Source organism: Canis lupus, chromosome 1 (assembly GCF_003254725.2).
Source record: "Canis lupus dingo isolate Sandy chromosome 1, ASM325472v2, whole genome shotgun sequence".
Taxonomy (NCBI): Eukaryota; Metazoa; Chordata; class Mammalia; order Carnivora; family Canidae; genus Canis; species Canis lupus.
The window spans coordinates 96,884,255-96,901,482 of NC_064243.1; the positions used below are offsets into that span (position 1 = coordinate 96,884,255).

General features: G+C 57.4%; 2 long non-coding RNA genes across 3 annotated transcripts; one reads left to right on the forward strand and one right to left on the reverse strand.

Annotated features, from left to right (window-relative positions):
- On the reverse strand, positions 1 to 2,480 carry LOC112644858 (uncharacterized). Of its 2 annotated transcripts, none has more exons than XR_003126819.3 (3): positions 2,329 to 2,480; positions 684 to 1,189; positions 1 to 584 (listed from the first exon to the last, which is right to left on the reverse strand). It is a non-coding gene; the product is annotated as an uncharacterized LOC112644858 (long non-coding RNA). The 2 variants fall into 2 exon arrangements; XR_004811396.2 differs by having other exon boundaries at positions 2 to 584; positions 781 to 1,189.
- Positions 2,481 to 3,448: 968 nt separating this feature from the next.
- Positions 3,449 to 7,993, forward strand: LOC118353123 (uncharacterized). Its single transcript, XR_004811395.2, has 2 exons — positions 3,449 to 3,968; positions 5,204 to 7,993. It is a non-coding gene; the product is annotated as an uncharacterized LOC118353123 (long non-coding RNA).
- Positions 7,994 to 17,228: the final 9,235 nt, after the last annotated feature.

Below are 17,228 nucleotides of genomic sequence, written 5' to 3' on the forward strand. Positions count from 1 at the left end.
GGGGGGGGGGGGGGGGGGGGCGGCGGCACACGCTCCTCCTCCCTGCCAATGCAGGGCCTGGGCGGTTGGTCCTCTCAGGCTAAGTCAGGAGAGCAGCCGGGTCCTAGTGGACCACAGCAGCACTGTCCCAGGGATCCCGTGCGCTGGGAGAGGCTCCCCGTCCGCCAGACTGACCCAGAGCAGCATCTTCAGAACAGCCGGCATTTGCCAGGACCTCAGAGACCTTTTCCTGATGGTGCCAGGATGCTGCCACCAAGCAGCCACCTCTGTAGACTGGAGTCAGGAACCAGCGAGTTAGAGCTTCTCCTGGGCGCCCCAGGAGGCCCGGTGCACACGCTGAATACACAGATCAGCGAAACAAGCATCCACGGCCTCGAAACTGCCCCGCACTAGAAAGGGAGTCACCAAGACACCACTTCACGCCGTCCTCACGCCAGTGATTCCAGCCGCTGCCCAGCCCGACCGTGGAGTCTGTCTGTCCACCTGGAACCCTCTCCGTGGCTCGTCCTACACCAAGTGCTTCTCCGATTCCCAGCAGATGCTGACCAGCGTCCTACACTTGAGCTCAGTTCTGACACCGTCCACTGGAAGACAGAGACAGTCCCCAGAGAGTAGAGGCTGCGCCCCACAGGCTGCGCCCACCCCCTTCCCTTCACCCTCCAGCTGCAGGTGCAGGGACTCACCCCTGCTCCTGGCCCACGGGCTGCAGATCACAGCTCCCCCACCCGCTCCAGGGGTTCCATTCACTCGCTCGCTCGGCTCACAGAGCTCAGTGTCTACCTGCTGGATTACTGGTGTATTATAGAGGACGTTAAAGAATACGAATCAACAGCCAGATGAAGAGATACACAGGGCAAGGTCCCCTTGGCATGGTGGCATGCGGACACATTGTGGTTCACCAACCCAGAGCTCTCTGAACCCCGTCCTTTGGGGGTTTTATGGAGGCTTCATTCCCTGGGCACGTTGATAAATCACGGGCCATTGGCGACTGATCCAACGCCAGCCCCTCGTCCCTCCCCGAGGCTGTGGGTGGGACCGGAAGCTCTTCCTGATGTCACACGCTTGTCCTGGCAGCCCCAGTGTGGATGCCACCAACAGAGGAGAGCACACGTGCGAGAGGGCGTGTTCTCCTTCGCCAACGTGGAAAGAATTCCTGTCGTCTCCGTGCTGGCTTTGAAGAGTTGTGCTCCTGCAACAAAGAAAGGAGGGGTTCAACGATGAGATTCAGTACTAGCCGCCCCTGATGGGCACTGGGCTCCTGCCAGATGGGGGGCGATCGTCTTTAGAATTCAGACTATAAAGGATGTCCTTCTGGAAGGAGACGTCTATATTTCCTAGACGGTCGGTCCGTGGTTTCTGCAGAATCGGGAGCCGGAGGGAGGCAGACAGAGGTGGAGCTACAGCCTCAGAAGCGCAGCAGAGGCTGTGGAGGGGGTGTGGGGGGGTGTTGCTTGGGAATGGAAAAACAGTCAACAGTGGGGAAGCCAGCTGGCCCCACACCCGGCCTGCACCGCCCTGATTCTGGAAGCAGACTCTGTTGGGGCGTCCACGGTGGGTGTTGGGTTCTCCTCGTCCCTAGTCCTAATTATCAGCAGTGGGAATCGTGCTCTGGGAATGCGTCCATCTGGGTCTAAAGATTCTCAGGGATGCCTCTCTTATTTCTGGCACATTTCCGTGTTTTCCAGAAAGAAATGGCCTGAAAGGGACAAGCTATGCCTGGGAACATTCTGCTCCGAGGGATGGTCTTGGAGATCTTTCTGGGCATCTGTGGGAGTCCATGCGCTGGCCCAAGTAGCTTGACACATGGGCATCGGGGTCCCGCAGCTGGCCCCGGGGACCCCAGGACAGCCTAGATGGGAGGAAGGGGGCAGGAGAAGAGGAGCAGAACAGACGTCCATATGGACACAGCTCACTCCAGCCAGATCTGTGTGAGAGACACCACCGGCTCGGCTATGCCGATCCTAGAACAACCTGACACATCTCGATCACAGACATGAGACAGCAAGGTTAGTGAATTCACCTGCTGGTGAGCAGGGTGACTGAGAGACCTCGAATATTCCCTAATATCAGAGTCCTGGTGCCCAGCCACAGGATCACAGCCCCCCAAACTCATATTCTGGACCCACACCCCCAGGACCCCACAGCCCCTCAGGCCCTACACCCCCCAGGACCTGTACCTGCAGGACTCACACCACCAGGCCTGACCCTCTAGAGCCTAAACCCCCCAGAACCTACATCTCCAGAACCCCACACTCCCCTGGACCCATATCCCATTCCCCACAGAACCCCACACCACCCCACAGGCCACAAACCTCTGCCACAACTTACAACTCTAGGACGCACACCCCCTGGCCCAGTTGCTCAGAGCAGATCAAGAAGTGCTCCAGGCCAGCGCAGGAAGAGAGGCGACCCTGAGGCTGCAGGGCTGGGAAGCTATGGCAGTAGGGGACAGGTACCTGGCCACAGGCCTCCTCCAGCAGCCTGGGGGTGGGTGGGTCCTGGGGATGGGTCCTGACGGGAGGGGCCTGGGGCAGGGGCTGAGGGGTGGGACCTGAGGGCCTGTGAGGCCTGAGGGGGCAGGGCCTGCAGCAGAGCTGGCTCCTCCCCGCTCCCAGTGCACAGGCACAGCCCGGAGATAGTGGCCTGAGTGCACCTGCAGCTCTCCTGGACCACCTGACTCATTTCTCCTGGGTCGCTGGCCCAGAACTCAAGGATTCCCACCCCCCCACCCAGTGGCTGGACCTGAAGGTGCTCATGTAATGTCACTTCCACCCCCTTCTCAGCCAAAAGGGACCACAGAGACCCCCACCCCACTTTCCACCCCACTGATCACAGGGCCTTTGCACATGCTGTTCCTTCTGTCTGGGCTAAGTCCATATGCACACATCACCTAGATCCCTACAGCTGTCAGCACATGGGTTCCTGCACTCAGTGACTCCTCACACTGTAGTTACTGCTGACTTCTGTGACCACCTACCTGACTGGGATGCGATTTGGTTAGTCCAAGGGCGGGACCCACACCCAACACGTTTGTGACCACTAGCACAGCACCTGGCACATAGTAGACGTGCAAAACACGATGGGGGGTGGATCGCATCACAGCAATGCCCGGCCACTCCCCACTACCCCCAATGTCCCCAAAGTCCAGGCCCAACAGTGTCTGGGTGCCCATGGGACTTCCCGTCCACTCCATGAGGCGATGGAAGGAGAGCAGTTTCCCTTTCAGGATCCTGAGATTGGAACTTGACCTTGTCACACACAGTTCTCTCTATCCCCCTGTCAGTCTGACATCATGCCGGCTCCTCAGACCCCAACCCGGAGCTGTGTCACAAGGACGCACTCCCCACCTCTCAGAGCGCTTCTGTTGGGTCCTGGGTCATGGCCTGTCCCCACGGGCATTTCCACACACGTGTGAGCACGGAGCGTTCCCTGACTTCTGGAAGGAACGTGAACTCCCTGGAACATTGCCTCTGGCAGCGGCAGCCTCGATCAGCCTTCCCCAGAGTCCTGAGTGGACTGTGAGCCCCCAGCCCTGCCCGCCCCTCCCCAGGAATCCCTGCGGAGACAGAGCCTTGAGGAAATGCAGCAAATGGAGGGTGTAAGGGGTGCAGAATGAGGTGATCTTGGGCAAGTGGGGCCTCCGGGGTCCCTGGCTCCTGTCTCGGGTCCCCTTGAGCTACGGGACGTGGACTCAGTGCTCTGAGGCCAGGGACAGAGTGGGGCTTTCAGCCAACACTTGCCAAATGTCCCCTGGGGGACCCGGCATCTGCCAAGGACGGGGGAGCTGGGATGGCCCTGCCCTTCTAGGAGCCACGTAGATGCTTCAGGGGCAGAGGGCCTATGAGCAGACACACTGCTAGGGACACACTGCTCCAGGCTGGAGGCCACTTGATGGAGTGGAGGGGACTTCCAGGTCTGGCCCAGCAACTCCATCATTGCCAGACAGACGGGCACAAGGCCAAGCACAGGTATGGCTGGGAACACTGCCCCAGGATTGGGTCCTGCCTCTACCACCAAGGGATGCACCTCTGCCGACCGCTCGACCCCAGAGGAGGGCACAGCTCTGTGTAGCCATCAGCAAAGCAGGGCCGCTCACAGGGAGACCACAGCCCCGGCTTGGCCATACGAAGCACAGGGTGGCAGGGGCAGAGCATCACAGCAACTGAGGACCCTGGTGACTCCATAGGTCCCTTGGCATGCCAGGAGGTGGCCCAGGGCACTTGGAACACAAGCAGCCCAGAGGAATCCCCACCTGCGGGCACCCCGCTGCCTCATTCACATTGGCTAGTTTGGGGCCCCCTTGACTAGCCCATGGATAAGGAAGGTCCATCAGGAATGCCAAAGTGAGCTTTAGAGGAAACAGACGTGCATCTAGAGGGCTGGGAACCCATAGGGACCATGCCAGGCTTGCTCTCTGCTCCGCGGCACGGGCTGGAGAGGCAGGCTCAGGCCCCAGGCCCACCTGCCCCATGAGAGCCTGCGTCTGCAAGCCAGCAGATCCCAGGGATCCAGCAGGGCAGAGTTCCGGGGGGTCTCCGGCAGCTCTCAGCCCTGCTTCATGCTGCCAGCCCTCAGGAACTTTCCAGAACACCCCTGATGCGACTGGCCTGTCCACACTGCTTCCTGGAAGGGGTAGTGTCTACACCTCCTCCCAGGGCCCTTCACCCCTCTGCAGTCCCCACCCAGGACCCACTTCTGCCTTGGTCTAGGGCCTCCCCTCCCCCTCGCTCTGAACTGAGCTCGGGTCCTGGCGCCCAACGAGGGCCACAGTGCACGCTTCACAGGTACTTGCCAGCAGAAAGCCTTGCTCTGCCTATCGGGGGATAGAACCCCAGCAATAAGAGAGGGGATTGGACGGAAAAGCTAACGTTTTGCTTTAAGCTGAAACCACAATCATCATCAACAACCCTATAAAAAGTCAATTTATCACCCAATGGTGGATGCCCTGTTGCAAAAACTGGGAAACACACAAAGAAGGCAGAGACCCACATAGAATCCCTGGTGCTTAGAGCTCCCCAGTCAACCCCGGGACCAAGGGTGGAGGGCCCCACCTCACTGTCCTCCTCACCCCAGCTTCCACACCTAGGGAACCACGGGCTTCCCTATCGGCAGCCCTGGCTGCTGTCATGGCCACTTGGCCTTCTTGGCAGCAATGACCAAGGTTGTGATGATGAAGGAACTATGTCCCCGTCCATTGCAACAGGTGCATCACCGCTCACCCGGAGGCCTGGTGGAGGCGACCACTGACCACAGCATCCACATCCCTCTGCTATGACTGGCGACCCCGAGGCCAGGCCCTCCACCCTGGACCAGAGCTACTGGTGGACAAGTCAGACCCTTGACTCCCCGAGGGCAGGAGCTGGGCTGACCGACCTCAGAGCTCCACACTGCCCAGCCCAGTCCCTGACCTGGAAGGGGAGCTCCTGGCTCGTGTGCACAGGGACGGTACCACCTCTGCATCTGGCAGAGGGATTCCCAGGAAAGAAGTCTGAGTCATCCTTGAGAGAAAACAAATGCCAACGGAAGCTGCAGCGAGACCAGTGGGGCCTCTTCCATTCCTTCTAGAACGTTCCATGAGAGGCTAAGCAAAACGCCAGCTCACCTTGCCGAGACTTTAATCTGGCAACTCTAAAAGCACATGGCTGGCCTGCAGATGCATCCAGACCAGAACCTCCAGGAAACAGGCTGAGGTCCACGGGGCGCCTGTCCACGCCGTCCCCTCTTCCACAGCCCTCCTTGGGCTCCCCCTAAAGTCTGTACCGGCTATCCTGGGGGAGGTGGCCCGTGGAGGGCCAGCCAAGTAGCAGCCGGTGCCCGGTCTTGGAGTGTGGCAGGACGCTGGGACAAGGGTGAGCTGCCCTTGGGACCGCCACAGGCTGCTGCGGCACACTTTGTTCAGACGTAATAACAGCTATTAGGCTGCATAATTGACCCAAAGAGGGAAGTCATTGCAGCAAGAAACAAAGGGTGCTCAGTGCCGCCTGGCCGCTGACCAGCTGGCCCATGGGGCGCCCAGTGCCTCTTACGTGGGCAGCCACTTCCCTGGTCGCCGGGGGAGGGGTGCTCCCAGGCCTTCCCTGCCCCGTGGCCTGCAGCGCGTGGATGGTGTGCATGCACCCCCAGACCAGGCACAGCGGCCGGGCCTGGGGCGAGTCACTGTGGAGTCCCCACGGAGTCCCTGATGGCGGTGGGCTCGTCCCTCGTTTCCTCAGCTCGGCCCACAGGTCCTGCCACAGCCTGTCACCCTTCGCTTGGTGCCCGGCCCCCTGCCAGAAGGATGGGAAATGCGGGCAGGTGTGCATCGTAAGTGCCAAGAGCGAAAGCAGGGAGCACCGCACACTGTGTCTCAGGGAGGCCAGAGTAACAAAGGGGAACTCGACACAAAGATGAAAATAAACCAGTGCAGGAGGTCCTGCCCGCGGAGAGCTACACCTGCAGCACCCCGAGGCCGCCCACCCCCAGGCCACAGGCCGGCGGCCCCGAGTCACCCAGTGAGGCTGGCTCGGCTCTCATCCCCCCCTCTCGGCTGGCTTCTTGCCTCCCAACGACATCTGAGCCGTCCTCTTGCAGCACACGACTCACAGGATTTACTAGGTCTTATAAACAATTCCTGGCCCAGCTCTGAAGGGCAGGTGCCCCAGGCATCTCCCCGGGGATGCTGGAGTCCTCCATCAGCAGGACACTGGGGCGCCTCTGCGGCCTTGCGTTCCCAGGAGGGCCGAGGGGCGTGGCACGCTCTGGGGTCACAGTGAGGCGCACCCCATCAGAAGCACTTCCAATGAGAAGTGCTTTGCTCACCGAGGAGCGAAGGGTGTGAGGCTCGGGGACACCAGGAGCTTCTGGAGCAGTGTGAGGCCACCAGGCCCAGCCGGCCCGCTGCACAGCCAGCTGTCCTTCCAGTGGGGAGAGTCCATCAGGGCCACAGGAGTGGCCTTTTCACATTTCAACAAAACAAATATGGATGCAAATACTCATTTTGGTCCCCCTCTGGCTGATGATGACACGGCAGCTTTGGGAGGCATGTGAAGAAATGCTCGGTGCCCTGGATGATAAGACACGGACATGCACAGAGCAGCTTCCCAGAGCCCCAACCCCCCGAAAAGCAGACCCCGTATGGTCAGAAGGCACAGATAGGAAAGGCAGGCCAGGGTGAGCCTTCTTGGGGGTGTCAGACTAACGGCCACACAGCACAACCCCCAGAGGGCAGGGGTCCTTTTGAGGAAGGGCAGCTGCCAGTCCCACGCATCCTAGAAGATCAGCATCGCCCCCATTCCAGGTGGGGAGACGGAGCCAGCCGTTCCTGGGCTGGGCCACTGTACTGCCCTTCACACCTCCGCTGGTCAATGTCTGCAGTGACCCCACGACAGGTGTCTGAGTGGGCTTCTCAGATGGAAGAGGAGCAGGGAGAGGCTGGGACTGGGATCCGTTGCTGGGTGGGCCCCAGGCAGGCGCGGGGAGTGAAGGTGCTCGTGCCAGAGATCTGCCTTCCAGCAGGTGCTCCCAGGGGCCCAGATGGAGCAGACCACCAGCTACAGAGGTCTCCGGCCCTGCCCAGCCGCCCTGCAGAGCTGCCCCTGCTCTCTGCAGCTCTGCTAGGGCAGTGAGGTCTTGCTGAGGCCAGGGCTTGTCAGCCAGGCCTCGCAGGCTCTGGAATCTGCTCTTGGCACCAGATGCTGGTCCAGGGCAAATAAGACAGGCTCCCCGAGAGCCCGGAGAGCTCAAGTTCTCCTTCACTAATTGCTAACCTGTGCAAGAGTGAGCACGAGAATGAAAGCCACCAACCTGCAGCTGGGAACAGAACATACTGTTCACCGGCTGTCCATCCATCATCTTACCTCGTATTCCAGAAGGCGCAATGTTCCCATAATATAATCGTTTAGTGGAAACCAAGCGTTCTGGTCATTACTTTTTCTGTACTAGCTGTTTATTTGGAGTAATTTGAAGCCCTGAAAAAAAAATAATAAAGCAAGTGCTTTATTATTTAAGGGACAGAGACTGCCTGTAAGGGGAGGAGCTTTGTTTAATAGCTACCCTGTGGGAAAAGGCAGGCCTTTGGGACCCTTCAGCTTTGACACGGGACGGTCTCCTTGCATTTCTATGGGACAGAGGTCAGCCTCCATGGGAAGAAGCAGAAGCAAGAGAAAGGATGGCGAGCACTGGGGACTGTGTGCAGCTGACCTAGCTAACAGCTGGGGAGTCTAGCAAGACAGAGGTTGAGCCTCACAACAGATGACCATGGAAACACGTGTGCACCTGTGTGTGTGCATTGTGTGTGTACTTGTGCACACATGTACTGTGTGTGTTATATGTATTGTGCACACACGTGTGGGAGGTGTGCATGCATGGGTCCTGGGTGTTGCGTGCACACATATGCGCTTAGGTGTGTGCGTGGGTGTCAGAGGAAGCTCCTAATAGAACAAGTTGTTATGGGGTCACAGAAAGCTGGAATCCTATAACTAGGCTGTTGTAAGAGCCTCTTGGGTTCAATGGTTTGTTGAAGAGCAAAGGGGCCTCCAGCTCCTGCAGTCACTGAAGGGCCACCGACAGCCACCCCAGCTCCAGAGCCATGGTCACTTGTGCTCTGGTTCCCTCCGAGCCCCCGGGGACTGTGTGTGAGGTCACGTTCTTTCAGAAATGGGCAGTAACACTCAGAGAGGCACAGAGGTTCCTGAGGTCAGAGCTGGGAAGTGGCCAAGGGGCAGAAATTCAAAAGCAGCCCCACAGTCCCTCCCACCCAGAGTTCTAGCCTCATGCCTTGGAGGGGCAGAGGCCAAGACCAGCTCCTGTCCGGTCATGGGGCTCACACCCTGCCCCTTTCTCCATGGTCACCTCCACGGTCTCCAATCCGCAGGGAGTGGGGGGTCAGAGCCCCCTGCCACCAACGGTCAGCAGGAACTGGAGCAAAGTGGCCACAGTGTGTTGGATGCAAACGGAAACTCCCATTGGAGGGGACTTCAGGATGACCTCCAGCCCCGTAGGGTGCCCTCAGGGCCCAGATGTGTCCCACAGGCCTGCAGGTGTCATGCTACTAGAGACTTGAGGGAGAGGAAGTCTCCAGGCCCCAGACCTCCCAATTCACACGAGACCCCGGAGATGGGCAGGTGCTCAGAGGCTCAGACGCCTGCTCTTCTCTGTTCCAGAGAGACCCTCCAGACCTGGAGGAAATAAGCAAGAATGACCCTGGGGTGCCCCGGTCTTCCTCCAGGGCACATTCCTCCACAGGCCCCGGGAGGCAGCTGATGTGGACCTCAGATTTACTCCCCCCACCCTCTGGTCCAAGCTGCAATGGCCAAGGCCTGGGCTTCTCCCTGCAGGTGGCCTGAGCCCAGGGGCTGCAGGGCCAAGGGAGGAGGTAGGACCTCAGACCACAGGAAGTACCCCATACCACAGTGGGGAGGGGGTCCTGGCAGGGGTGCGGGGGAGAAGGGGCCATCAGGGACAGGGCCCCACAGCAAGAGGGAGAGGGAAGAAATCTCTCTCCCCACACCCCTCCCTGGGCCAAATCCAAGGAGAAGCCCAGGCCATGCCCTCCCGGGAGCGTACCAGCCGCCCTGCAGACACAGACCTAGGTGGAGCCAGGAATGGGGAGCACAGCTGGGCCTTCGGCCAGATTCCACATCCTAAAACTTAGCCTATTAATCAATACTTTTTTACTCAAACCTAAATCTTTGTATGAAACTGTATCATTTTCCCACCTGAAAGGGCAGACCCCGGCATGAGCCGAGAAGGCCAGATGCGCTTAGAAGCCCCTTCCTCGCTGGCACCAGTGCCCCCACCCTCACCCCCGCCCTGAGCTGGCGGGCTCCCCAGGGGTGCGGGTCGCTTGGACCTGGGGGTGGCCCCTCTGCCCAGTGTCACCACCGCCCCAGCCACAAGCCAGCTCACCGTTTGTCTGACAGATGCTCAGACTATGCAGATGTTTCAGATAAGGGATTTGTCTTTTGGAAATTTAAAACCATATGCTCCATTGGAGGGGGGGGTACCTGACGGGGACTGGGCCAGGAGTGGGGGCTCTGCTTCCTGGAACAGGGGCTGCTGGGAGGGCTGGAGCCGGGGAGGGGGGTGGCATAGCATTGGCCTGGTACACGGTCTGGTGCCCTGGGTCCTGGGTGTTGAGACCACGAGTGCCCTAACACTCAGCCACTGAGCACCCCCTGCACTAAGCTGGTGGGGTGTCCTCTGTGGGGTTTCTCTTGGTGGTTTCTAATGTCTGTGGACATCCCACGGGGAGGCCCTCCACCAGCAGCATCACAGACACCCTCAGCTTGTACTTCCCAGGGTCTCTCTTGCAAAGTGAGTTCTATAACCTCAATACAGCTGCAGGCGGCTCGCTGCCTCAACCTGGCTCTGAAATGTGCTGCAAACATCGCGCCCAGGACTACCCTCCCAGCTCCCGGGTCTACTGCGGGTCAGGGGCTCCAGCTAGCCGGCAGAGAGCCATAAGGCTACTCTGGGGGAGGCACGTGGGGAGCCAGAGCCCTGGATCTGGGCATCCCGGCCATGCCTTCCCTCCAATACCTGCTGTCAGGCCTGCCCAGGCCCTAGCCATCTAGGGCATGCTGGGGTGTACCCCTGCAGAGCCCACTGCCCATCCTTGAACCCCCACATACAGGCTGACCTTCACAGGTACTCGTCAACAGCTGGCCGCCACCCCCTCCCTGGGATGCACTGCTCCCCAGCTTCCCACAGAAGGGAGCCAAGACCCTCCCTCCCAGCTCAGAGGCTCGCCTCCAGCTCCCTCTCCAGTCCTCTGTCCCCCACGGAATTGGTGCTTCTGCCAGTGATGAAAAAACCTGTGTTGATCTTCCAGTTGTCCAGCACTTAGATTCCAATCCCAGACGGGCACTTGGCAAATGGGTTGGAGGCTGATGATGATCACGCCAACCAGCAGGACAAAGGGGCACACCCTGCGCCAGTCCCACAACACACACCACACGAGTGTCCCCGCCTGGGTGGCTCTGCTTCAACCTCTTTTGTTGAGCATTCAAGGTGCTGTCCTTACTGAGCATGTCCCCAGGCACCGCATCGAGTCGAGGTGTTTCAGGTGAAACCCTGTCCCTCTCTGTGAGGAACCCCAGGCTCGCGGACAGATGTCCATAGTATGAAGGAGAGCCTTGCATGGGGGAGGAGGAGGCCTGTAAAGTAGGAGGGTCCCACCCCGGGGCCCTTGGAGCCGTGGCAATACTCAGTCTGGTTGTCCACAGAGCAAGGGAGATGCCAGTGGCACAGGCTGGTAACTGGCAGCCAGCGGTGTGGAAGGTGGGACGGAGGGAAGGTCAAGGTCGTAGATCTGGGAGGGCAGCTGCACAGAAGGTGTGGGGGAGAGAGACAGGGACGGGGAGAGAGACATTCTGCAGAAAGAGCAGGTCCAATCATAAGGAGGGGAGATGCTGCCTTCAGACAGCCTGGGAACCTCTCCCCCTGCCCTGTCCCTTCCTCCCTCTCTCTCCATTCAGCCCTAGATTTGCCCCTTGAACCTCTCCTGTCCCAAGAACTCCTGAGTGCAGCGCCCTGAATGGGGAAGCCCAGTGGTTGCTCTGGGAGGCACTTCGAAGCGAATTCAGAGCACAGCCCAGGGCAATGACAGTCCTGGGGCTGTGCCCTGAGCTCCACCTGCCTGAGTCAGGCTCCACTTTTATTTTATTTTATTTTATTTTTTTTATTTATTTATGATAGTCAGAGAGAGAGAGAGAGAGAGAGAGAGAGAGGCAGAGACACAGGCAGAGGGAGAAGCAGGCTCCATGCACCGGGAGCCCGACGTGGGATTCGATCCCGGGTCTCCAGGATCGCGCCCTGGGCCAAAGGCAGGCGCCAAACCGCTGCGCCACCCAGGGATCCCCCAGGCTCCACTTTTAAAGCCCCAGGTCACTCCTACCTGCCTCAGGTCCCCCCAACCTCTGCATGCAAGCCCCTTCTCCAACAGGCTCCCACGTTGTCCTCTGGGCTGCAGTGTCCTGTGGGTGATGACAGTCACGGGCAGGATGAGGGTGCGGGCCTGCATCCCCTGCTCCGAAAGGGGCCTCTCGTCCCCATCTTTCTCCCACCACTGGGCTGCTGCTGCTGTTGAACGTATGTGGGTGCTGCTGGTGGCCTGTGACCCGAGCAGGAGCCAGCAGGGGTCCCAGCCCAGACCCGAGCCCAGCTGCTGGACATGACATGCAACTCTGAGGATGGGATGCCCCAAGTCCTGGAATGGCCCATTGGGGTGGGGGGCGGGGTTGCTTCTCCATCAACATAACCAAGATTCAGGGCAAAGGACAAGACAGACCAGCTCTGCATGGCCAAGGCTCCTGGCTACAGCAAAGACGTGGAGTTTCGCCCTCCACCCCATGTGTCTCTGGCCCCTCAGCTGCACCTACGGGGGTAGTGTGGTTCCCCCCACCAAGTCTCTTGGGGCCCTTGTTGAGGCTGGCCTGGGGGCCAAATCAGCTAGCTCTCACCCTGGCCCCCGGGGGGCCTGAGCCTCAGCTCCGAGGCTGCCTGGAGGGACCCGAAACACCAAGGCTCCATTCGCTGGGCTTCCCCCTTGTTGTCCTCGGGGGCCCCTATGGAACCAGAACACTCGAGATTTGCAGAAATCCCAGGGCAGAAACTGAATGCACAACAGTTTTCGGTGGGTCTTCCTGGATGATTAGACCTTCCTCCTGAATGATTCCCATCTGGGGAAGGTTGAATGTATGCAAATGCGGCCCGGGGCCACCGTCACAAAGACTGGGGATGGCCGATCAGACCCCGCCAAAGAGCTGAATCAATTCCACCCCTTTGCCGCATGACCGCGGGGCTCGTGACTTCATTCCAAGGCCAACCTAGAAGCCTGAAAAAAAAAATGAATCATGAAACCCAGCTGCGAATCCCACCTCCCCTTGAGGTGAGGAAGTAAAACCACATCAACTGCGTGGTTGGAGATAAAGAAATGGCCAGTGGTTGTAGGATCAGAGCCTGCTTCGGTGGAAGAAAAGAAACCAAAAAAGCTTCTACATCATATTGACGATGTTGCCCTAACTGACTTTCTCTCGAGGCCTTGACTTGCAGACCACAGTCGACTTTCCCGTTTGTCACTGACCTGCTGTCCCCGCAAGCAGAGGCCACAGAGACAGACCTGTGTGTCTACTCTGAGGAACAGGAAACCACAAGCAATAGTAAGAAAAAGCTTGGCTTTCACCAAAAGACTGCATTTCCAGACAATCAGCCCGGGCTCCAAAGGTCATGGGCAGGTAGGACCCTTGTGGCTTCAACCATGTGCTCCCAGCCGCTTTCTTCTTGCTGGAGGACTCTGAGGTGCCGCCATGGGGCACATCAGCTGGGCCTGGGACAGACCGGCCCCTGTGGGGGCAGGCGTGCGGGGCCACGCGGCCCTTGGCCAGCCTTGAGCACGCGGGTCTCCTGGGCACTGGAACATGGCTGGGGCCTCCCAATAGCTGACCTGCAACAGCCCTTCATTTGCCTCAGGCCGGTTTCCCATCTGCAGAATGAGGAATAAACATGAACTAGACTTCCCACACTGAGAATGTGTAACTCAGAGGCACTTGAAGATTTCCTGTAAGGAGAGAGGATGGGGTAAAAACCAAATGTCAACGGTCCTCCGGTGTTGACTCCCCTGGAGAAGGTAAGGGACAGCGAGGGGGCCAGAACTGGCTCTCAGCTCAGGACTTCTTGCATCCTGCGGTATACAGTTGACCCTGAATGATGCAGGGATTGGGGGCACCCACCCTCTGCACCTGCATCAAAAATCCATGTGTAACTCTTTACCCCCGAAACGCAAAGAGCCTACTTCGGACAGAAGATAACAATGATTGATTTACAAGTATTTTGCATGTTACCTGTACTATTTGCTATATTTTTACGATAGAGGAAGCCGGAGAAAAGAAAACATCGTTAGGAAAATCATAACAAAGAGAAAATATATTTGCAGGACTGTCCTGTGTTTACCCGAAAAGATCCTCATAGAAGCGGACCCAGGCCGCTCAAGCCCTCGTTGTAAAAGGGTCAACGGTACTAGGAAATTATATTCAGTCTTTGTTTCCTAATTCCTGGCACAGAGCTTGTAGGATCCCTCTTGGCAGGAGTGAGCAGAGCTTCCTCTGTTACCCATAACTGACCCCGTTAGGCCACACCTGAATTGAGGAGGAAGATGCGGCTGTTGGAGGACCCTTCACAGCTTTGGGACTTTGGGACGGGGCCTGTCACCAGAAAGACCAAGCTGTGACTAGCAGGTTGGAACATTCAGCCCCACTTTTACCTCCAGGGAGAGGAGAGGAGCTGGAGATTGAGCTCCAGCACCAACGGCCAATGATTCATTCAGTCCATTCCCTCGCTGTGTTTGCAGAGCTGGTGGGATGGTGAGCGCACCCAGGTGTCAGGAGGGTGGGGTGCCCAAGGGGAGCCCAAGGGGCCATGGGTCTCCATGCCCCCCTGTGCCGTGGATCTCTTTCACTGGCTATTCTGGAGTTGTATCCTTCATGATAAGCTGGTAATTTATTACATAAACTGTTCTTCCTGGGCTCTGTAAATCGATCCAGCCAATTATCAAACCTGGGAGGCATCGTGGGAACCCCCGAATTTGTACTTGGCCAGGCAGAGATGGGGGTAGTCTGGGCACTCTGTTTGTGGCTGGTGTCCAAAGTGGGGAAAGTTGTCACCTGTCAGTTCTGATGCTATGACCTCTGGGTGGTCAGAAGTGAATTGAATTGTCGGACACCCTGTTGGCATCAGATATTTGGAGAACTGGTGTGAAAAACACCAAACGTTTGGTGTCAGGGGAGAGGGGTGGGGGGAAGGCTGGCTTCCTCTTCTGCGACCAATCAGAGAAAACCCTCTGCTTCACGGGAATTAGGCTCGGCCCACGCAGAGCATCTCCCTGTTTTGGGGTCAACTGATTAGCAACCTTGATTGCATCTGCAGAATCCCTTAATCCCATCCTCGGGGGAGTGACCTCAGAGGGTGGAGGTCAGGGGACCAAGGTGGAATCCCGCCTTCCACCTGGGAGGAACCTGCACGGGGGCAGGATATGCTGGACATGCCAGCTTCTGGGAAGCCGCAGAGGGGCACAGCACACGCCAGCTTCCTCCTCAGCCGGGCTTCCAGGTGAGATGCCCAGTGGTGGGCTGGCCCTGCTCAGAGGCAGCCGCCTGTCCCGGGTCAGGATGGGGAGGGACACAGGGCGTCCCAGGTCCTCCTGAGAGAGTTACAGAATTCCTGCCAATATAAAGCTGCTCCGCTCAGAGAGTGTTTTGTGAGGCCCTCTCGCTCCCCAACAGAGAGCAACTCTTTCTGTGATCTTCTCCGATTTGCAGCCTGACAGAGTTAGCCTGTTTTCTGCTGGAGCAAGAGTCCAGGTGGAAAGAACCCCGGCATGAGTCTGTGCCCCACACAGTAAGCACCAGCTGAATGCATGAGGGAATGAATCAACAGCCCGTCTCCCCACCCAGCAGCTGAGAGCACTGCCTTCCTCCCCACCATGAGGAAGGGCCTGCTCACAGGGCTCTGAAGGCCTTCCCTTTCAGGTCCTGCTCACATGCCTCAGAAGATCTTTGCCGCCTTTTGGGCTGAGCGGTGCAACCCTGGAGGTGCTTCTAGCAGCTTCCAGCAGTTTCTGGCAGCTTCTAGCATGTACCTCCTCCCAGAATCCAATCCTGGCCCTTTGCCGATGCCGCCAGGCATGCCCACCTCTCTACCTGGAAGAGAGGTCTTCAGGGGATCTTTGAATATACCTCACTTCTCAGAAGTGAAATTCTCTACCAATTATTTTCTAGAAAGCTTGAGCTAGACCAGGAAACAGGACTGCTTACAAAGACCAAGGGTAACTCTGCCCTCAAAGAGAAATTGAAGGCATGTAGCTATCACCAGCAGGACTTGGGCGCCGTGGGGAATCATGTCCCACTGCCCTCCCCACCCCTATCCCCAACCTCCCAACCCCCCCCCCCCATGCCTCCCAATCAACTGAAGCCAAAGTCTCTCCGCAGTGGCTGGGGAGGAATAATTCTCTTTGACCTTTGGGGGAGGGAGGATACACCCAAATGAAGACAGGAGCTCAGAGCTCAGAAGACCCAACATCTAAGCTCAAGAACTTTTTATTTTTTTTTATTTTTTTTTTTAATTTTTTTATTGGAGTTCAATTTGCCAACATATAGCATAACACCCAGTGGAACTTTTTAAAAATCAAAAACGAATATCTGCCCCCTTCATGGACCCCACAGTGTCACTCTATCTGCCAACCTGTTTGCTCCCCCTGAAAATTTCTTTTTATCACCTTTGCCTCAAGTGGCTTTCTGCAAGCAACAGGAGCAGTGATGTTCCCTGTGCTGCTTCTCCTAACAGTTTCATAAAACATAGAACCCACAGGACCGCAGGCTGTAAACGCTCGAGAGCCTCACAGATGTATTCAGCCTCAGTCCCACCAGGGAAAGGATGGAGGCCTCGGCTGGAGAGATTGGCCTTCCAGGGGAAAGAAGGTGCCGTGCCTGGATACCTTGCTTCAGGGTGCATGCGGCTGCAGTGTGAAAAGACCCCAGTCCCGGAGGCTGCTGAGGGACATGGGGATACGCAACAAGACGCCAAGGAGAGAAGCGGCAGCACAAGCAGGGAGACACCAGCTTAGAAAGTGCTGTGTGGGTTTGTGTACAATGGGTTGTGTACCCCTCAGACGTATGGGGATGGCCCATGCCCGTCCTTCTACCTCTTTCATTCTTCTTCCTTTTTTTTTTTTTTTTTTTTTTGGTATTTTACATTTTTCCTACGATGAACACACAAAACTTTTATCGACTTACAAGTTATCTTGTGAAAGTAGGCTTCCTTGCAAAGTCAGCATGCTGGGACTGGCTGTGGGTCCCAGTAGGTCAAATGCAGGGCCCTGAAACCAGATGCCCGGGGCCTAAATCCACCGGTCCACTTTGAGCTCTGTGATCTGTAGCAAATGCCTTCATTAACCTTTAAGGAGTGTTGTCATTAATATCCATCTAGCACTTTTCTAGACACAGGGCATTGTGTCCAACGGTCCATATGGATCACTTCACCATGCGTGTGATAATTAGCTTATCTATGCCTTGCCACTGAGGGCTATTGGAAGCATGAAGGCAATAATGTGTCTAAAAGCACTGTGCATTTTATTACCTGTCCTCTGGAGTATTTTATTTTAATTGCATAAAATCCCTTTCATGGAAGAAACAAACAAACAAACAAACCAGCAGCTTTGGGGCTGGCACTGTGTCCAAGCATGCATTTTTTTTGCT